A 23,492-nucleotide genomic window follows, 5' to 3' on the forward strand; every position below is an offset into this window, starting at 1 on the left:
TAATCAGCAACAGATGAGGTTCACATGCCATCGGCTCATGTCCACAGCACTAGAACGAGGTACCTTCACCTGGCCAAGTTGACACCTGAACCTAACTACCACATGTCCACCCCTTGTCAACTTGGCAATTATACACATCACCATAACTGATATTAAAGTAACAAAAATTCTCTTCTGGCTGTGGACCTATGAATCTCAAAACAAGCTAACTGGTGACAACATGCAAAGGAGGACATTCACAGGATACAGGTTTTCATTTCCATAGGGAGAAATTGGAAGGAACACAGAGTCATAAGACCTAAACAGTTCTGAAAATCTGCAGGGCAAACACTACTGGATTTCAAAGTCTGAAAATCATTTATCCTTCGACTTTAGAAAGTGGAAGTCCCACCCTTTCCAAGGGCCTACACAATGGCCTACCTCTTTCCAAACCAACCTTGGGGATCATTGAGGAGATCACCTTTTCTCGGCTCCACTCTCTCCGGGCATCAGGGCCATCCCTGGGCTCTCTGCCATTTTCGGGGCACATGCTCAACCCCTCCATGTGGTGACAACCAGGCTCTCCCCAGTCCCCCAAGGAGCGTGCCGTACCTTATCCAAGGCCTGAGGCTGCACAACTCTTCCACTGCAACAAGGTGGGAGCCTCATCCTCACCCTCCAGGTCAAACTCACCCTCTCCATGTACACGGTGTGTCCATTCTCCTGGCCCGAGGTTTCTTGGCTTCAGACCCAAACTTCCATCGTTCTCACTCTGCAAACCCCAATTTGTCTCTTTTGTGTCCTCCTTTGTCTAGATTGGCAGTTATTCCATTTACACCAACAGTCTCTTCAAGCACTCCAGGACTTCTCCATCATTCTCTTCACAGTTCCTCCAAAATCTTCACTTTATCCATCAAAAAAAAAAATGGTCCAACATGTCTGATAATTGCAAACTGCTGCAGCACCCCATTTCTCCGGTACCAAATCTGTTTTAGTTTGCTAGCTGCCAGAATGCAACACATCAGAGATGGATTGACTTTTAATACAAGGGGATTTATTTCACTAAAATGTGTACTTCTTCAGAGAAAATGCAGCTAACTTTCAACTGAGGTTCTTTCTTATATGGGAAGGCACAGGGTGATCTCTGCTGGATCATATGGCCCAAGTGGCAGAGAAGCTTTTACAGCAGCCTGGACCTGTGGCAGAGCCTCCTCTTGCTCAGGTCTCCACTCAAAGTTAGCAGCTTTTCTGGTCACTAGATAATTGGGCCAGAGTAGCACACCCAAATGAAGAATATGTTGTCACCAAAATCCAAAGAGACTAACTAGGCATTGTGCCTCATTTTTGGTTGTAGGAGGGGCCAGAGGCAGCAACTTATCCTTCACCTTAGAAGGAATATCTCAACATGCCCCACATCACTGGACACCTAGAAATTTCACTGAGGTGGAACTCCCCTGTACTTTTGTTGGATTTATCTCCCATCCTCTGACACACAAATGCCTTACCAGTAAGTCTAGAGTAGTTGCTACTTCTTGCTCACTAAGTCCAAACAACATGATATCATCAATATATCATTGATGGACCAGTGTGATGTCTTGTGGAAGAGAGAAATGATCGAGGTCCCTGCGGACAAGATTATGACATAGGACTGGAGAGTTGATATACCCCTGAGGTAGGACAGTGAAAGTATATTCCTGACCTTGCCAGCTGAAAGCAAACTGTTTCTGGTGGTCCTTACTAACAGCTATTGAGAAAAAAGCATTTGCCAGATCAATAGCTGCATATCAGCTACCAGGGGATGTATTGATTTGCTCAAGCAATGAAACCACATCTGGAATGGCAGCTGCCATTTGAATGACCACCTGGTTGAGCTTACAATAATCCACTGTCATCTTCCAAGACCCATTTATTTTCTGCACAGGCCAAATAGGAGAGTTGAATGGGAATGTGGCGGGAATCACCACTCCTGCATCTTTCAAGTCCTTAAGAGTGGCAGTAATCTCTGCAATCCCTCCAGGAATCCGGTATTGCTTCTGATTTACTATTTTGCTAGGTAAGGGCAGTTCTAGTGGCTTCCACTTGGTCTTTCCCACCATAATATCTCTCACTGCATGAGTTAGAGAGCCAATGTGGGAACTCTGCCAGTTGCTCAGTATGTCTATTCCAATTGTATATTCTGGCACTGGAGAAATAACTACAGAATGGGTCCAGGGGCCACTGGACTTACTGTGAGACAGACCTGAGTTAAAACTCCATCGATCACCTGGCCTCCATAAGCCCCCACTCTGACTGGTGGACCAGAGTGACATTTTGGGTCCCCTGGAATTAATGTTACTTCTGAACCAGTGTCTAATAATCCCTGAGATATCTGATCATTTCCTTTTCCCCAGTGCACAGTTACCCTGGTAAAAGGCCATCGGTCTCCTTGGGGAAGGTTTGGAGAAGATTAACAGTATAAATCTGTGGCAGTGTAACAGGGTTCTCTCCCAAAGGGACCTGGCCTCCCCTTCATTCAAGGGGCTCTGGGTCTGTAAATTGTCTCAAGTCTGGAAATTGATTAAGGGACCATGACTCTGTGTTTTTGTAATTTAGGTTAGACTTCTGTTCACTTGACCTGGAACTCTTTTGTTTATACAGCTCAAACAGGAATTTAGTAGACTGCCCTCTATTGTATTTCTAGGTACACCATGATTTACTAGCCAATGCCATAGATCTCTTTGTAATTTTTTTTTTCGTGGGCAGACACTTGGAATTGAACCTGGGTCTCCAACGTGGCAGGTGAGAATTCTGCCACTGAGCCACCATTGCACTGCCCTCTATGTAAATTTTTAAAAAGTCAACCAGGATGTGGGAGAAACCCAAAATAGAATATAAAGGTTAATAAATACACAACAAATTAATGAAAAATATAAGTAAATTGAGGTGGAGAAGAAAATAACTAATTTAATTAACTTTGGAAACCAATATTTCAATTAGATACTCTATGAATAAAGACAAAATTTGCTGCACATAAGTACTATACTCTGATTAGTAAATCTACTTCTCATAGGAATATGGGTTAGCAATGATGAAATTATTTTTCATACTCGGTTTGAAAAAGTGTGAGTATATAATATGTAATGAAAGCCAGGTTTTTATTTGTGCCAGTGTGAAAGTATTATGTACTCCAGAAAACTCATGTTTTAATTCTGATTCAATCTTGTAAGATTTCTTTTACTCTGGATTCAATATTGTGAGGAGGAAACTGTTGATTAGATCATCTCCACAGAGCTGTGGCATGCCCAATTGTGGTTGTGATCTTTTGATTAGAAGGAGATGTGACACCACCCATTCGAGGTGGGTCTTGATTAGCTTACTAGAGTCCTTTAAAAAAGGAAACATTTTGGAAAGAGCTCAGAGCTGACATGGATGCCAGTGCTTGGAGAACAGACACAGGTGTTTGGAGATCCTTGGAGCTCATCAGATGTCACCATGAGATAATAAGTAAGCCAGAACCTGTAGGCAGCCAAGGGAAACCAAGAGATGAAAGCCAGACCCAGAGAAGCTTAGTGAGGAACCCCCATAGGAACAGAGGCTGAGAGCAACAGAGCCCAGAAGCAAGGAAACAACAGATCCCATCCATGTGACTACCCATCTGACAGAGATGTTCCTGACCATGGACCGCTTTGAATTAAGGTATCTTTCCCTGGATGCTTTAGTTTAGACATTTTTATAGGCTTAGAACTGTAAACTTGTAAGTTATTTAATTCTTTTTATAAAAACCATTCCAACTCTGGTACATTGCATTCCAGCCATTTACAAACTAAAACACCACGGTTCAAGAAAGCAGATGCAATTAAAGAGAAGAGGAAGGCTGTACTGAACACCATAGTATAAAAATGGAATAAATGGGATCATTATCAGCTTTTTAAACTAGATGGTGTTTCAGTTTGCTAATGCTGCCCAGAATGCAATGTCCCCAGAATGGATTGGCTTTTACAAAGGGAATTAATTAAGTTACAAATTTACAGTCCTAAGGCCATGGTAATGTCCAAATTAAGACATCAACAACACAATATCTTCACTCAAAAAAAACCCGCCAATTATGTCTGGGGTTTCTCTGTCACATGGGAAAGCACATGGTGACATCTACTGTCCTTTAGTCTGGGCTTCTGGTTTCAACTGACTTTCTCAGCATCTCTAAGCATCTGTCTGAGCTTCCTCCAAAATAGTGCCCTCCTAAATGACTCAGATAAGCTAATTAATTCCCACCTCAAATGGGCTAGGTCACTTTTCCATGGAAACAGCCTAACAAGAAGTTTACCCACAATAAGTCTGCTTGCATAAGATTGTATTGAAAGAGCATGGTTTTCCTGGGGTGCATAACAGTTTCAGACCAGCACAGATGGAGAGATGCATAGGTGGCTAGATAAATATTGAGATGATCGCTAGATAGATGAGATAGATACAAAGATAGATATATAAATAGACAGAGATAGGTGTCCTTGTAGAATTTGTTCATACATATACATATATTTTTTTGCTCTGTCTGCTGAGGTCTAGATTCAATGACACTCCAGTAGCATTGAGCATACCTAGAACTGAGATCATGCTTCTAAATATCATTCTCCAATAAAAGGGACCAGAGTTACTCATAGAAGCAATTGATTTCAGGGCTGGGGAAAGGTTAGTACAATGTGAGCCTGGAACATCACATGGCTCCAAAAAGTAAGGGAGGCTCAAAGGAGGAGGAGGGAATGTTGAAAGGGCAGAAAGAAGTACCTGTAGAGCTTTCAAAATTGGAACAATTCAAGTAATCAAATAAATAATGCTAATACCAGATTAAAATCCAAATAATAAAATAAGCATCTGCAAGTCTAAATGATTAAAAATAAAGATTTAAATAACTTAACTCATGGAGAAAGTGCAGCTCTTCCTAACAAAAAGAATTTCAATAAAAAAGTTTAGAAGAAATGAGAATGATAGTAAATCAGCATTAACATAACATAGTAATAATTTATGTAGACAAGATGTACAAATGTATGCTAAAATTAGTGGGCACAACTTTGAGAAAAAACAGGATATTTATTAATTACAAAAGTGAAGAAAAAGTAATTTACAATAGAGAAGTCCGGTAGACATCAACTTAACCAAATGATTAAGATTATTGACATCGATGCACTGAGGAAAAATCATTTCTGTGGTATTCTTGACAAAAATGCATAACCTTAATCTATTCATGAGGAAAAGCAAACAAATCCAGATTGAAGGTCACTCTACAATGTAACTGACTAGTACTCTTCAAAAGAGTCAGAATCATGAAAAACATGGAAAGAGAGGATTGTAACCAGTTTGGGAAGACTAAGGCGACACGACAACAAAGTGCAAAGTGGTTGTGAAAACCTTGTGTCTGATGCTCCTTTTATCTACAGTATGGACAGATTAGTAAAATATATGGGTTAAATATAAGTAAATAATGGGGGAACAAATGTTAAAATAAATTTAGTAGATTGAAATGCTAGTTATCAGTGAAAGGGAGTGATAAGGGGTATAGAAAAAATTAGGGGAAATAAAGGCTAAAATATTTTGGGTAGATGGAAATACTAGCAGTTAATGAGAGGGAGGGGTAAGGTTTTCACATACTATAAACTCCTGCTTTTTTAAGAGGGAAGCTCTTTTGTTAATATTTGGCTAACAGGGTTCTGTGTTTGCTCTCATTTTAAATTAGATGTTTATATGTTCATTTTTAGACATTTCATCTTAATTTTCAAACTTACTTCTCTGTTGTGATACCAAGCTCCATTTTCTATTTGAATTTTTTCATTACGTTTTATTTTTCATTCAATTTGCTATTTTTTTACCTTCTCCCAATTTTTATAGATTTTTACTGAATCCACATGATGAGCTGGCTTTTATGGAGACAAATTTCCATTTTATTGATGAATTACCTTTTTTCTTATTCATATATTTTTATGCATTTATTGATTATGCTGTATCATACCATTTTTGACTTCTGTTTTTAATTTTCATCAGTCTTCTTATATTGAATGCTATAAATATTCCTATCAATCATTCTTTTGTATGTAGTATACATTTTTTTATAAATATTTATTTTTCTGTTCTAGATCGCTTTAAACTTCCATTTTATTTGATCACTAAGCCAGAGTTAATTTAGAAGTTTTGTTGTTGCTTTTTAATACTCAAGTATCTGGCTTTTGTGCCATTATTTTTCCAACTCTGCATTTAATTTCTGAATGTATAACACTATGGTCAATGAACATGACTTCTAAGTGTCACTTTGGGGGGATATGTAAAGATTTTCTTTTTGACCAATTGCATGACCATTCGTATGAAAATTTAACATGTTTGTTAATACATATATAATGCTTTTTAAATTATTTATTAAATTGTCTTTACTTTTGCATCTGATTTTCCTTCTCCTACAGTTGTATTTAAAAACTTCACTGTGACTATGAATTTGTCAGCTTTTAATTCTAGTTTTATTAGTTTCTGTATGTACATCTTGAAGTTATATTTTAGTTTAGTTTCTTTTGGTTTCCTAGGATGCTCAAACAAATGCCATACAAAGAGGGATGGCTTAAACAACTGGAATTTATTAGCAGACCATTTTAAGTCTGGCAGAATAGCCAAATCAAGGCATCCACAAGGTGCTGCTTTCTCCTCCAAAATACTGTGATCTAGAGCTGGCTTCCAGAGATCCTAGGTCCTTAGCTTGCCACATGACAAGGCACATGGCAGAATTTCCTGGTCTATTGTTTCTCTTCTGGGCTCCCCTGATGTTCGGTTTCTGGCTGGTCCTTCTGTGGCTTTCTCTTTTCTCTCTCTGAATTTCATTCTTTTCTAAAAGACTCTAATAACAGAGATTAAGACCCATCCTGACTGACATGGGTCATACCTTACCTCAAGTAATCTCATCTTGGGTTCATACCCATAGGAATGAATTAAGTTTAAGAATATTTTTTTCTGAAGTACATACGGTTCCAAACCACCCCCATTTCATTATTCTTATAAGTTTCTTGCTAGATTGCTTTTTTTTTTTGCTAGACTTGAGTTGATAAAAGTTAAATAAGTGTAGAATTTTGAATGAGATTTAAATATATATATGTTTAGTCTTCAAGTAAGATAATGTGCTCTCATCTTCTATACAGCATCACTGGTAAGAAAACTACCAATTTGGTTCTAGTTTTATTCTGGGAATTTCTTTTTTCTCCTTGGCAGCTTTTAGGGAAGTCTTCCTTATTCTTTATCCTTGAAAACCTGATATTTTCTAGGCATGGAGTAATTTTATTTTCATATCTTGTTTGGTCCTCAGTAGACATACCTCTCCTTTTCCCTTTTATTTTCATTCAGTAAAAAGGTAGATGTTAGAACTTCTGAGAATCTATCAATTAAATCTTTTTTTTAATCCTTTCCTTCACTTTTGGAAAATTACTTAATCTGATCATCCAGCAGATTTGTTTTTAATTTTTACCCATATATTCAGACTTTTATTAAACTTCTAAAACTACTTCAGCTATGTATATGTCTTTGTTAATATAATTTACAGCATGTTATTTTTACAACATACAATATGTACTTTCTGATTAGTAGCTGTTCTTGTTTTGTGATGTGACATCTTCACTTATATTTCTGAAGTCCTGTTTTGTTGGTTCTCTTAACATTTTTCAGAGATGTGGATTCTCCTATTTGTTGAACTTCTTGCCTATATTTACAATTGCGGATTTTGCCTAAATATTTTTGGTTCATGATCGTACCTTTATCTTCATAGTTCAGAGTTCCTGTGAGATAATCTCTAGCATCTCTTGTGTGCCAGCCTTTGAGGATATTTGGGAGCCACTGCTACTTCTAATATCCTCACCTTAAATAGGATAAAGTAAGAATATGAATAAGCCACAAATGGAATGCCTTAGTGGATATTCTTCTGAGTGTGAATGATGTTATTTCTATGGTTCACCAAGCACCAGGGACAATGCCCTAGGTCACTGGCCTACATTACTTTAATCTTTGATCTTGCTGCCAGAAGAAACTTTGTGGTTTCAGGTTGGACCAAGGGCAAAAGGCATTAATCAAGTTGCTGCTTGACCCTGGGACCTCTTCTGTCTTCAGCACCCATTTCCTCTAGGCAATAAGTACCTGTGTTCATTTTCGGTGGCTTACTTGATTGTGTAATTCTGAGCTGTCATTTCTTTCTTCTGTATTTACTTTTCACACTCCAAACTCCATTTTTTATTTGCTAGTTTGATTGTATAGTTGTTTTAATAAGTTACTATTGTTGTCACGGATTTTCTAGGAATAGAGAAATTGTAGGAAGTTATAGAATGTATTCACCTTACCATCTTGAAGCAGCTATTATACATTGTTATTGAGTTAGTCCACAAGAAATTGCTGTTTCTGTAGATCAAAAACAATTGACTGTCAATTTCATGTTGTTTTATGCAATAATTTATTAATCATAGACATCCTTGTAGCATAGATTTTGTATATCATTTGAATGTTTTAGCTACTAGGTAGTAAACTTAAGTGGTACAGTTATAGATTATGTATGGTTTCATTCTCTGAAATGTCTATGTGATTCTTTAATATGCAGCAAAGAAGCACAATGTCAATTCCTTCTAGGTATTTTTGTGGATATGCCTCAATTAGATCTTCACATTTGGGGTATGAGTTCTCCAAAATGAAATTCAGTTGACCAGATGTGGATTTACTGCTTCTATATGGGTGTGACCAGAGATGGTAAAATATATAAAACTACTGTGCTGTGTCCTACCTGGTTCTAATTCATTTGTATCATCAGCAATGCATCTGCTTCAATTTACCTAATTTCTTGGGGCTGCACATATTAGAGGAGCCTATTTTCATGTGTTATTCCATGGCTGCTGAATTTATGCAATAAACTAAAACAGGAAAGTTGCCACCATCTTAACTTTCAAACATTTTAGACAGTCTCAGCCAATGACAGTTCTGTCACTTCCTAAAAGATTTGTGGCCTAATAGGTTCAAGGATCTTATGAGCTCATGATCTCCTGTGAGATACCTGTGATCTTGGTACCAGGGCTCATCTGGCTTTTCAATTTGAGAAGCTCATCTGAGAAGAGTTTCCAGCTAATCCTGCACATTCCCCCTCTCCAATGCTCCTTTCCTCAGTCTTTTGAGAAGTCCCTCCTCACACGCACCTTGCACCCTCTTCCCACATGTGGGTGATTTGGGACAACAGCGTATTATCACCAAGCCTTATCTCACTCAGTTCTTTTTAATAACTTCATTCAGTTAGGCTGAGTCATAATGAAGATGCAGATTGCCATAACCTGGGCAGGTCCTAACTAAATGTGCCCATTCCTCCCTCAGCTTAGAGGACAAAGAGGCCCTGGCTTCAAGCCTAGATTGTTAAGTTACTGAAAATAGGTCAGACACATTATTTTCTACATAGCATTGATGCAAACATTTTTGATAACATTTGCTTAGGGTTCTTTCCATTTTCCTTTTTTAATCTCAGTTGGCACCAGTTAAGAAGTCTAAGCGAAATCATTCCCGAAACAGAGAAATTAATTTTAAGCATTGTAGCATTTTAATTTGGTGTTTTATAATTTTCTTATGAAAGTCACTTTTTCCAAGTAGAAGATTATTTTGAGACCCAGAACTCCAAATTTACAGTTCTCTTTTACATAAGTGAGTTTTCTGATCAGAAAATAATGAAAATCGTAATGGTATGGAAGAGGACATTCAAGGTTTTTGATGTCTTGGAACACATACAATTTTAGGACCTCTTTTTGTGGAAAAATATAGAAAATGACAATCAGAAAATTAAGTACAAATGAGAATATTTAGAATGAGAAACAAATTAACAAAAACCAAAAGTTTAAAAAAATCTGTCAAATAGACATAAACATCACTAAATCCAGAAAAGCAATATATTTATCATTGCCTGCTTTCTGCATACTTTTCTTCCTAATTCTTTTCTTAAGTCCTCCTTTTTTAACCTTTCCATAAGATAATTATTCTGTATTACCATTAATGATCATAACATATATCAAATTTCTGATAGTTTAGAAATTTTCTTTCTGCTTCATACCTCTTTATTGATAATGCCATGTATAATTTTAGAATCCCTAATTTTAGAGAAACTCTATTAAATAGTTTTTTAATGCGTCAGCTATTTTCATGTACATTGCAGAGTCTGCAACTCATTACAGGAATTCCAATTAATTCTAGTTTACAAGATTCTCATCAAAAGAATTGTTTAAATATGCCTAACACTTTCTTTTATACACCACATTTAAAAATATATTTCTAAGAGGAATGAACTTCCATTTGGACTAAGGTTTTTTTCAGAAGCTAACTACCATTGCAAAAGTTGTTGATGATGGGAAGAATTTTCTACGGGGTACCCTTTGATTCCATGCTTTCCAACCACACTGCCCTCATGCTTCTGTGGTAAGGGCTGCAGGGAATGCTTTATTTCACAAGACATCCTCTGAGTCAGCACCTGAATGTCAATATGAAAATGCATTGGCATAGGAGGCTATGCATGTTCCTGGAAGCCCTTCACACACTGGGAAGGAAGGATAGCAATAAATTAACTATGACCAAAATGACTGTGAACTACATAAATATATTCCATTGACCCAAACTAAATGTGCCCCACATCACCTTCTCCTTGCTGGGGTTCAGTAATACCAGTGGCCATTCCAATGCCATTGAACCAAAGGGGAATCAGGAGCACAGTGCAAGGTGTAAATACTGCAGGTGGTTGTGGTTAAAACAGCACACATTTGCAAATTTCCTGGGCCTATTACACACTGCTAGGGTTCCTCCAAGTGCTAAGATCACACACACACACACACACACACACACACACACACGAAGCTCATGGAAATGAAGGGTCCTGAAATTTGGCTCTGTACTTTCATAAAAATACCCTCAAGCTAAAACAAAATTCCTTGAATTTGAGAGAAATACTAAGCCTTTATGTTGTCTTTTTCCTTTGTGTTGTGTGTTCCCATCTCCATTCTCCATAATTTTGTTTCTAAAATATGTTGTTTCAGTAAGGGTTAATTACACAGACAGTAATTCAACCAGAAAGAATGCAATGCAAGATATTTTTGCAGGCAACAGTTTGTATGCTTCAAACAGCCCTCACTATTTTCTGGAATTCTTACATTACATTGGCAGCCCTATAACAAGGTATGTAGGGATTTGTTGCTATTGGCTTGTACTAGGTAGATTTGAAAATCACCACATTAAAGTCATGTCACTAATGGATTATAGAAGGCTTGAAAGAACATCTGAGTAAGTTGGGTAAATTCCCAGAAGCCCATTGTGTTGTCTTTTTGAATCAGTGCTCTGATGTGGCATTTGCGATTATTATTGGGAAAGTAAGCAAAAAAAAAAAATCACTCTAATGATCACTGTGTTGCTATTTTAAAAGGTCAGCTTTATTATAACTATGGGTCAATTTTCAGTTAATTACACTCTCTTGAGCTCCAGCTATCATGTAGATGCAGTTCAGCTCACATATTTTCAGTGGCTTGATCTAAACTTTTATATAATATGGCGTTTATAAACAGCTTGGTGCGAGATGATTCCTTCATAGCCTGTGGCTACTTGAAATGCTTGAAAAAAATGTGGAGCCCATATATATATCTAATTACAAGAATGAAGCTTTAGGCCATTCTTGTATTATAATGGAATATTTTTTCTTCTTCTGTATTGTACTGTATTCCTTGAATATCCCCTAAGTCTCTGGAATAAGCTTTTTTTCCTTCTAATAAAATCTAATATTTTTGCAAAAGCTCCTTGTTCAAGGCTATCTGGTGAGAAGTATTTTCTATTTATGGCACAATGGTAATTTAAATATACTCTCAAATATCGAATGTCTATTTTGTTGAAGACTATGCGAGGTACGATAGTAAATTAGAAGATTATAATTTTTGTCCCTCAGAATCTTCTAGCAAATGGAATATAGAGGAAGAGATGTTTCCCTGGCAAGGATTTATGCATTTGAAGAAAGCAATTTAAAAAAAGAAAAATTAAAATCCTTTACTAATTTTCAGCAACTTCCCCCCATACTCACACATACATGAATATATACAACACATATACACATGTACGTATTTGTATATTAATTCAGAATTAATAAAATAATCACCACCATTATTTAACATTTTACTGGAAGTAAAAGTCAATGCAAGATGGAAACAAATCAGAAGTAAAACATGAAAAAATAAGCATCTGAATTTATTTAATACCTATAAAAGCCTTAAAAACTGCCTCAGATGAAAATGAAAATATCGGAACAACAAAAGAAAATTATAACAGATAAGAAATGTCAGTAAAGTGGATAAGGAAAATAGATGTAAAATCACTTCTACTCCTATTTATAAAATAACCAGGTAAAAAATAGGATGCAAACAATAACCTTATATGTGAAAATGACTAAAATATAATGAATGAAAATAAAGTTAAGATATGGGCGAAACCTTTATGAACACAATTTTAAAACATTATAAGTCCTAAGACATAATTGAATAGTTAAAGAACTACAACGTAAATACCCTGTTTTTAGTTAAAGAAATCTGTAACTGTGTAATCAATTCTCCTCAATTAAATATCTTCCATAAGAATCTAAAGTTCATTTGTAAACAATTAAATACCACAATAGTAAAAAAAAATTCTAAGAAAGAATAGTAAAGTGTCAGATTAGCAGTAGAAAATATTAAAACGTGAAGTTACAATGATTAAAACTCTTTGATCTTAAAAAAGAAATAGATACATAATATTAATTAAAACATTAATAGATCAGCAGACATAAGGAATTTAATCTATGAAATATTAGCATACTATATCAGTGAAGAAATATAGGTTGGATTTCCATCTGTCTCTTTATACCAAACATCAATATTTAAAAATGAATCCATAAAGATAATTTTTAAGAAAACATGGATGAATAAGCATGTGAATAATTTTTTTAGCAAAACCATAGGTCTAGAATTACAAAATAAAATATTGATGATTTTGATAACCCAAACACTCGTATAAAACAAAAAAATGCATTAAGTAAAGTTAAAGATTATTGGAATGATGCTGAAATTTCAACAGTTTATCAAGAAGTAAAAACCATGAATCTCACCCTTGCCTTTATCTTATAAATATGAAAAATTAAATTAAAATAAAACTATGTAAAAATTATCTGCAACACATATGATAAACACAAACAAAGGATTTCATTTCTGAGATTCAACCTAATTTTCTCTAGATTCTCATCAGGGAAAATATCAATATATTGTTACATACAAATCCTATTCACCATATCTGGATAAATTTCCTCCCTCAGTAGCAAAGAAGGCTTACTTTCCAAACAAAGACATTACATCTACTTGGGTCATGCATTATTTTTGTCAAGAAAGGCTTTTATGGCATCAAGATTTTTAGTACAATTCCTTTCTCTCTTCTCTGGGGTAATTAAACCATTGAAAAAACTGATTTAAAAAATTGGTAACTGAGAGTCTTGGAGAGTGAAAAATGCTACTAATCCTGTACCATGTATATGATTAACAGAAATATTATTTAGGAACAAAATATCCCCTAATCTCTCAAAAATCACTATGAAACATGGCATATATTGATATTTTTTGTTGTTGTTCTACTGAATGCTTAATATGATAATGGTTCCTTCACGGTCCTACCATGTCAAAGGACCACCCATTATAGTTGAGGACATCCTGCCATTGTTTCAACCCTTTTCTATTTTCCTGAATTCACCAGCCAAATTACCTTAGAACCACATCCTCAACTGAACTTTAATTTTGGCAAAAGCTCTTTGGAACTTCTAAGTAAAAGCCAAATTATTCCCTCCATAAGACCCCTAACTAATAATTAGACAAAATGTGCCTCTGTTAAATTGGAGAAATGCCTCTATGCTTCGTCACTCTTCACAAAGGTAAGTGAGCTGAACAACTGCCAACTACCTCATCTACAAGCCATCGTTTACACTCCAAATCTGTCCTTCCTTCCTTTTTTCCTTCCTTTCTCCTTCTTTATGTCATTTAAAAGCATTTCACACAAACCATACTAACAAGTAGTTGATCTACCAGCAGTACAAAATATAACAATCAAGAAAATGAATCAAAACCTTATAGATTATCCCTGCAAATGGAGTGATATTTCAGTTGCAGCAGTTCATACAGAAGTTAGAATACTGATTCTCATTCCTAGCTGTACACTAAAAACTCCTGAGAAAATAACTTACCTATAGATACTCAGATTCCACCAAAGATTAAATGAATCAGAAACTCTATGATGGGAGCTAGGATCTGAGTATTTAAAAAAACATCAACTCATGCGATTTTAATGTGTAACCATGACTGAGAAACGGGAATTAGATGGTCATGTCATAGCTTATTTCTCAATAAATGATATATTTGTATCTGTAGAGATAAGTAATACCTACTCCATACTTTCCACATCCAATTGTTGTGTCATCACATTTTCCCTTTTCTTGACAAACACATTGTAATGCACAGTCACCAGCCGTGTCTGCATCTCCAACAGGGAAAGGAAATAAAGGAATTTTAACTGTGAGACACCTCAAGGTTCTAATTCAATTTTAGGCAGCTGTAGGGGGTGATACACTGGTAGGCTTCTAATTTTGAAGTCCCCATTTCACGCATTTCCCACCATCACCTTGTAAGAAGTCTGCATTACTTGAAATTCCCTTTGTGGGTGGTATTAGATCCTATTTTGGTTTGCTAAAGCTAAGGAAATACAATATACCAGAAATGGACTGGCTTTGAACAATGGGCATTTACCAGCTTACAATCTGACACTTCTAAAGCTGTGCAAATGTCCTAATCAAGGCAATAACATGATGATACCTTCTCCTGAAAGACTGTGTGTCAGTGAGCCTGGGTTCCTCTGTCAGATAACAGGGCGTATGGAGACGTATGCTGGCCCTCACCTGGCTTTCATTGCTTCCAGTCTCTGGCTTCATTGGCTTCCCTTCTGAACTTCTGCATTTTTTTCTCTTTGCTTCAGCCTCTCTTAGCTTCTCTGAGGACTTTTTCTGTGTCTTCTATCTTTTAACCTAGTTTAAAAGATTCCAATAAGATCATTAAGGCCCACTTTGGGGCATTCGTCAACTGAAGTGACCTAATCACTTATGATAGCTCTACACACACACAGGAATGGATTAGCTGATCTTTTCTGATCACTGTCTTTTCTGGGGTACATACCTCTTCAAACCATTACAGGTACTTCAATGATTCCCCTCATCTCTCAGCAAGGTCTCTTCAAGATTAAATGTGGTTGCCAAGGAAACCTGCATTGCCTCCATGAGAAGAGCTCATCTGCGCTTTGTGGTCTCTGTTCCCCCTTCAGTTTAAATTTGAAATAATTTATGTCCTGAGCGTCCAATTAATAATTTAAATATGAATTATTATTTATGCTTCTGTATCCTCTCATAAAACAATCCAATGTCCGAAAACAATCCAATGCCCATATGAATACACTTTTTTCTTATCATTATCTTAAGCACCAGTTAAAAGCTCTGGTCTTTGCCCAGGAGCAGACTGGTTAAACTTGGTCTTAATTTGAACAGGTTGATCTATAGGGAAGTGTGTTAATTTTTTTTGCTCATAACATGCTTTTTCATTTTTTGAATTAGAAGAATGGGGCAAGATCTGTTGACCTAACGGTACTACCTAGGGTAAAATTTTTAATTAAACTTGACATTAAGAGATGCCAATTTTTTTTTTACTGTTTTTATCTTCTCCAGACTTGAATTTACTGTTCCACAAACAAAAATTACTGCACAATATTACTCTGCAAAAGTGATGACACATTTGGAAAGAAAGGCTATCCAAACAAAGCTGAAGGCAATATTTTCTCATTAAACTACGAATTTGTGGGAGCCATTTTTTAAAAATACTGGGGTGACACAGAATGCAATTGTCAGGGCAGACTAGAAATTACTCTTAGACAAGTTTAATTTTTCCTACAAAATATGTATCATTTCACTTTCAAGCATATTTGTGAATATTACTATGCTGGTTTGAAAGGAAGTATGCCCCCTAGAAAAGCCATGTTTTAATCAAAACCCCATTTCATAAAGGTAGAAAAATCCCTATTCAATACTGTATGTTTGAAACTATAATCAGATCATCTCCCTGGATGATGTGATTTAGTCAAGAGTGGTTGTTAAACTGGATTAACTGACGACATGTCTCCACCCATTTTGGTGGTTCTTGATTGGTTTATTAGAGTCCTATAAAAGAAGAAACATTTTGGAGAATGAGAGATTCAGAGAGAGCAGAACAGAATGACATAGCCATGAGAAGCAGAGACTACCAGCCAGCGACCTTTGGAGATGAAGAAGGAAAATGTCTCCCGGGAGTTTCATGAAACAAGAAGTCAGGAGAAGAAGCTAGCAGACGACACTGTGTTCGCCATGTGCCCTTCCAGATGACAGAGAAACCTGACTGTGTTTGCCATGTGCCTTCTCACTTGAGAGAGAAACCCTGAAGTCCATTGGCCTTCCTGAATCAAGGTACCTCCTGGATGGATGCCTTTGATTGGACATTTCTAAAGACTTGTTTCAATTGGGACATTTTCTCAGCCTTAGAACTGTAAACTAGCAGCTTATTAAATTCCCCTTTTAAAAAGCCATTCCGTTTCTGGGATATTGCATTCTGGCAGCTAGCAAACTAGTACCCTTTCTGCTCTGACTGGTCATAGCAGACTTTTTTTTTTTTTTACATAAAATCAGTTATGTTTTTACTTTTATTTCTGTTTTTTACTCATCATGTTTAGAAGAACTTTGACATGCCAGAAACAAGCACAATTTCATATCCTCCAGTTCAGATTCCTAAAAAGAAATATCCAAGTAAAACAGAAAGGAGATTGTTGAGAAGCAGCTGATTTTATTGAAACTTTGGCATTGCATCTACCCATACTTTCCTTATTTTCTGCTATCTTATAGACTGGACATTTGAACCAGATTTTATTATTTGTATCTTATCATGAAAACATGGCATAATTTAATGTTTCTTACTCATTTGTGGAAAGCAACCCAGATCAGTGAGCTCATTGCATCATTTCACAGGTAATTCCATTGGAGCATGTTCCTACGTTAGTACTCTGATGCTTACCATGACATTGATATGAAAATTACAAGACAAGCTTCTTACCCTCAGGAAACAATTTCATTGTAAAGAATAGAAAACTACATAAGGAAACATTTGAGTCCCAGTGCAAAGAATTATCTATTTATGTTCATAACAGACATTCATTTTTAAGTATTGCATTAGGCAAAACAGTGAACTGACAATTGCAATGAATAATATTATCTCTGTACTGAATTAACATTGATTTCTACCAATGTTGGAAAGATCTGAGCTTTGAAGCATTTTTCCATCCAAAAAAGGGGAAATTGGAACTAGTTGAATAACCATGTTGATTCAAATGGTAATGTTGCTGAAAAGAAACATTTATTTGAGAATCATAAGCAGTATTATCATTTGAATCAAACTGAAAATTTTATTTTACTAGTAAATTAGTTTATGTATATAATTGCAATCATTCGGTTATTAAATTATAAATCTAATTCAATTTTATGGCCCCTGCCTGAAACATTGTATATTAATACTTAATTAGAATTTAAAAAATCAGTTATTTGATCTTTTATGTAAAAAGGCTGTTGTCAGTTAACATAAGGAACCATATAAAGCCTTTCTCACACATTTTTCAAGAAGAAATGTTTTAGTGCTGATGCTGTCAATGAACATAGAACTATATATAATATGGAGTATCTAGAATTATGAAAATACAAGTTTATCACACTTAATATCTATATTCTATTCGAACAAGTAAACAGATACAGAAATCTCTAGGACCAAATACGACATTTGGTATGCAAACACTGTGCATGAATTTAAAAGGACACTTGACATAACCAGAGAAAGAACATGGGCTTAAGAAGGAGAAAATAACATGTTGAATTCCAGTTCTGCAAGTAACTAATCCCATTATCTTAGACATATCTGACATTTCAACTTTATCTGTACAAATAGGGGTGATGATAAATACCCCATAGGATTATGGCAAGGAATCATTTGAGAAGTCTGAATATTCTCAGAACAGCAGTAAAATTAGCATAGCTGTTACCCCTAGAAATCTCAATTCTTATGCAGCAAAATGAATTTCAATATTGAATAATGTTTGATGATAAATATTTTTCATTGTCTTTGTAATATCAATACCACTTTTCTTATTAAAAATGTGGCATGATACCCTTTTGACAGTAGGGATAAGAAATCCAAACTGATATGTATGTGTGCACTTGCTATTCCCTGAGTAGCTAATCTTCAATGTATTCACCTATTTCCTCTTTCAGTGTAATCATTCTCATGATAAGAGAAGAAAAAACTAAAGTAACAAATGAGCCACCAAAACACACACACACACACACACACACACACACACACACACACACACACGCGTACACAAACAAACATAGGAGAGAGAGAGAATCTGAGGAATTTGAAGAAAAATATTAGCCAAGTGCTTTGGGCAGAACAAATGCTTAACAATGCTTTGTAGACCTCAAGTAAGTAAAGGAGAGGATGTTACAAGTTCCACTTTATTTTCTAGACTCTATAGTTTTGTTCAATAGAAAACCCACAGCAAATTAAAGAGATAAACACCACTTTATCCCATGTGTTAAACTCTAAAGAATAATTCCTTAAATTGACGCAAAGCTTCTGATTTAACATAACTCAACTAAAATAAAGATATTCGGGTATAACTGAGGGTTAATCCTAGTGAGCTCCTGATTCTTACAAATATACAAATATTCAACTGGAAGATGAGCCATTGCACATTTGAAGTATACAGACTGTGAAAGAACCAACTCCAGAAAAGCATTCTTCCCAAGTCAGTACCACCACTTGGCACTGGAGTGGCCAACTGTTTCTGGCATTAGTGAGATCTTAGTGCTAAATTTATTTCCTTACCTAGAGGACCCAGCATCTCCTGTGATGCTGACCTCCTGTAATGCTGATGGCCCCCGGTCTTTGAAGTTTGCATCCAAGAGGCATCAAGCACCCTCAGCTTCCTTCAGTGTCCTATCATTTCTCCTCTCCTTTAACACTTGGACAAAAAAGAGTTGATCCTTTCTCCTGATAGAGTACCAGTCCTTCACCCATTTATAAGCAAGCCCAGCTTAAATTTCTATACTTTTCTTCTGTGGGTGACTGTGGGTAACCCCAACAGAAGTGCCTGTCTTCTAAGAACATTGCTTTATCATCTTAAAGGTGAATAACAGATGAACTAATGATTTCAATTGTAGTTATTTGTACTTATAGTTTGTAATTGGTCTTTCTGGATCTGCAGTGGAATTTAACAGCTCCATCTTTCTTTATTGGAACCATTGTACAATGTGTTGTTTAGCTTTCTTTTCTGATACGGTATTTCCTGGAATTTCCACTAACATTTCATTGTCCACTCATAATACCAATACTGCTAAGCGTACTACATGCACACACGTGCACACACACACACACACACACAATGTCTAATCAAAATAGCTTTAATTCATTGGTACAAAACTCTGTGAAAATTTGTGCCTAAGAAAACCATATAAAATTCTTGAAATCTGTTCCAACAGATAAAATTTGTAAAGAAATAACTTCTGTTGAAATCGTGATTAATGAACAATGTTTATTGTATTGATATAACATTTTATTTTGTTAATAAAGAAAAACAGAAAGAAAAGACAACCTATATCCTTTCCAGTTCTGACTGTCCAAACTTCACGATTCAGGGAAAAAATTGAGTATTTGAATATCTTGGAGTGTGTGTGTCAAAAGCAAGACAGTGAAGGAATTTGGTGTATTGCCGCCATTTCCAACAACTGCTCATAAAAAATAGCACTGACCGGCGGGCAACGGTGGCTCAGTGGCAGAGTTCTCACCTGCCATGCCAGAGACCTGGGGTTTGATTCCTGGTGCCTGCCCATGCAAAATAAATTAATTAAATAAAATAAAAATACCACTGACATATGAACTGGGTGCTATATTAATGAATATGATTATTTCAAGTTATAAAAATACATTTTCAAAGATTCTCAATGGGAAGTATTATCAAAGAGTAGTATATCACATCATAGCTGTAAAACTGTTTGAAAAGCTGATTTAAAATTTCAATTAAATTAATTGGGTCCTTTAAAGTGCAAAGAGATTGGTCCAATAATTTTGTTTTCCCTGACACTGCATGGAATAAGAGGATTTGTTTGAGGAGAATCTGATTCTTGATGTATGTGTCCGTGTTACTGCCCTGACACTGGAAGCATGCTTTGTCTGATAGAATATAGAAATGCAACACATTATGCCATGTCCTCTTAGGATAGTTCATCCTTTACATGTGAGAAGCAGAGATCCAGAATATGTTTGCCATCTTGTGTACAAGTAGCTGAATTACAGCTCTTTACAAAGAAAGATTTGCGTTACTGGAAGATGATGTAAATAAAGAGTTTAAAAAATGAAAAATAAAAGCACATTTTGAAGCTAGTTGACAATAATCCAGTAAGAAATGCTTCTTACTCTAGTCAACTTCAGATTTGGATTGGATATGTAAAGATGAGTATAAGCCATCCTTGTTTTTTGAGACTAAACTCTTTTTTCATCATTTATTTATAATTTTAGGGACCTTAGTCCAGAGGGATTACATTGTACTTTGTAGGTTTCCATCAATGTACATAGTAATGTCAGGTACAAAATATAATCTCAATGAAGTTTAGTGGTTAAATGTATAAAGGAATGAATGAATGGGTGGGATGAATGAAATCACTTAAATTTAGCTAGCTATCTGATTTGTTGCTGACATAGTTCTGTACCACCCTTCTGTCAGCTGCCAAGTTCATTTCACTTTATGAATTTGATGAGAGAATCCTTTGAAAAGGAACATGGGGGCAATGAAAAAGAAGAATCAATGGTAGGTAAATACATGGTCCTGATTTCTTCAATAAAGAACTCTGGAATGTATAATCAGCTTTGACACTTTTGAAGGCATAGAGGACAAGATATAGTAGAAAAGGATGTGTTGAATTGAAACCCAGTAGCGTTGATCTTTGATAAAGATTGTATAACCATATAGCTTTCATTGTGTGACAGTGTGGCTGTAAAAATCTTGTGACTGGCACTCCCTTTATTCAGTGTATGGGTATATGAATAATGGGCTGGTTTGAAATTATTATGCATCCCAGAAAACCATGCCTGGACATCATTCTTGTACTTTATTTCGTCCCAGATCTTGAACCTATGAGCACCTGCTCATGAGAGCACTCACATATCAAAAGCAGCAGATGCAACAACGTTAAACACACACACACACACACGCACATTCTCCAAAGTCAATGTACACTAGACACATAACTTTTACCATCAACATAGATACCTTTAGCATCAGCGCATAAAAGGGTTTTGACATAGGTTTCCAAACATTTGTTTTCTCTATTATTTGTCTGTTTTACCCTTGTAAATCTAAATGGCATTTTTTTTTACGATTTTCCTAGAAATTGGAACTGTTTGCACCAAAGATGGTTTTAAGTTGTTGGATCAATTCCTCTCAACTGTAAAGTCCGGCAGATTTTTCCAGATTTCTTTCATGTATATATACAGGTCAGAGCTTAAGCTCAAGTTTTGCCTTACATCTCATCTTCCCCAGCCATCTCCTAAAAGAGTGACTTGTCAGAGTAACAAGGTCTAAAAGTAAGAGTCCAAACTTGAGGTAATACCAGAAAAGGTTTTACTTCCCCTACCTTCACCTTGCTCCAAGGATGAATTTCTTTCTCCTATGTTGTTGGTAAGTGAACTTTCTACTGAATTCACAGGCAATTTCTGATTAGGCTTATCTGCAACACTGAATTGCAAAGAAAAGCATAAAATAGTCACACACATATCAACATGCCTCTTTTCTCCCCTCTTATTTACCTAAAATAAAAACAAAAAAGATATAACAAAATGGTCCAATAATTGCAAAAATGCTACCTTGTGACCACACTGCCTAGATTAACTTCTTGGCTGCCAAAGATCCACTGGACTGGTTAATAGAGCAAATGCTGCAAGGAAAGAAGTCTCTGTTACTTCAGTCCCTTATCTTCTAACTTGTCTCATTAAGTTGACCTTCCTGTGATGAGGTACTGAATTCAAGTCAGGCCCGTCACTGAAAAAACCATGAAGGCTTATTAACATTCGGCAGAAGATGGGAGAGGAGATAACGATAATGTTGTTAGTGTGTTAGCTAAGGCTTCTGCTCAGTACAAGAAAAGGTAGGAAGTGATTAGTTTTCAACAAATTGGGTGAGGAGCTGAGTCAGGAAAAGCATCTCAAGGTTAAAAAGTTAAAGGAGTGGAATAAAAGAATTTCAGTCCTCAGGAGGTAATTTGCACCCAAACTGCATGCATACAATACTATACTGAGCAGCTATAGGAAAGAATGAAGTCACCTGTGCAACTAAGTGAATGATGAGTTTCACTGTGTTGAATGAAAGAAGCCAGAAATGAAAGATAAATATTTCCTGGTCTCCCTAATATAAACTAACTATAATGAGCAAACTTTGAGAATTGTATTCGAGACTATAGGTTATCAAGGGATGGAAAGTGGGCAGAGATTGGGCAATCCGTGATTAGGGAGTACAATCACGATTAATGTTTCATAAGGCTCATTGTAAAGGTTCCTAGATGGTATGGTCTTGCAGCAGTCACATCTATTTCTAAGTTTTAACTGCTATATCTAAATTCTGAGATACTGTGCTCTTTGTGTATAACCTGGTTGTTCTGTGGAGCTTTGGGTTTCTGTGTGAGATCTTAGACTCAGAGTTACAGTTTTGCAGCTCTGAAAGTCAGCATTACTTTACACAGGAACTGTTAAAGAAGCTACACAGGAACTATGAAAGAAAAAGAGATTAGACTTCAATTACAAATATGAATGAAGCAGACCTGTTAGGACTAAGGAAAATCAGAATACAGGGTAAAAGATGATATTATCTGTATTTTAAAATCTCAACTTCTCTATAAGATCAAAGGAAGAGATAGTCACTCAGTCTCAAATGTAAATGGTCTGTATCACATTACCTAATTTCATCACTCCAGTCATTTTATGTAAACAATATAATTACATGGGTCCTAAAATAAAGAATGAGACCTTGTTATTATTTAATGCAATACCCTAATACTCCAGTGTATCTTAGACAGAGAGAAACAAAGTATTGGCAGCATTGCCTTGAGGGACTGGAGAAAATATGGAATTATTAAACCTCTCCACTTGGGAAATTCCTGATACACTCTCAAGGCATTAGGGACTCTTCATTTAATAACCCCAACCCTCAATCTTGAGGCTTGTCCTTATGAAACTGTTTTCTGTAAATGGGAAGCTCAGTCTACTTTTCATTGTGCCTGAGTCACCCCGAGAGACAGTTTTCTGTTGCTCAGATGTAGCTTCCTTCTTAAGCCAAGTTTAAATAAA

This window comes from Tamandua tetradactyla, chromosome 9, assembly GCF_023851605.1.
Source record: "Tamandua tetradactyla isolate mTamTet1 chromosome 9, mTamTet1.pri, whole genome shotgun sequence".
In the NCBI taxonomy this organism is placed as follows: domain Eukaryota; kingdom Metazoa; phylum Chordata; class Mammalia; order Pilosa; family Myrmecophagidae; genus Tamandua; species Tamandua tetradactyla.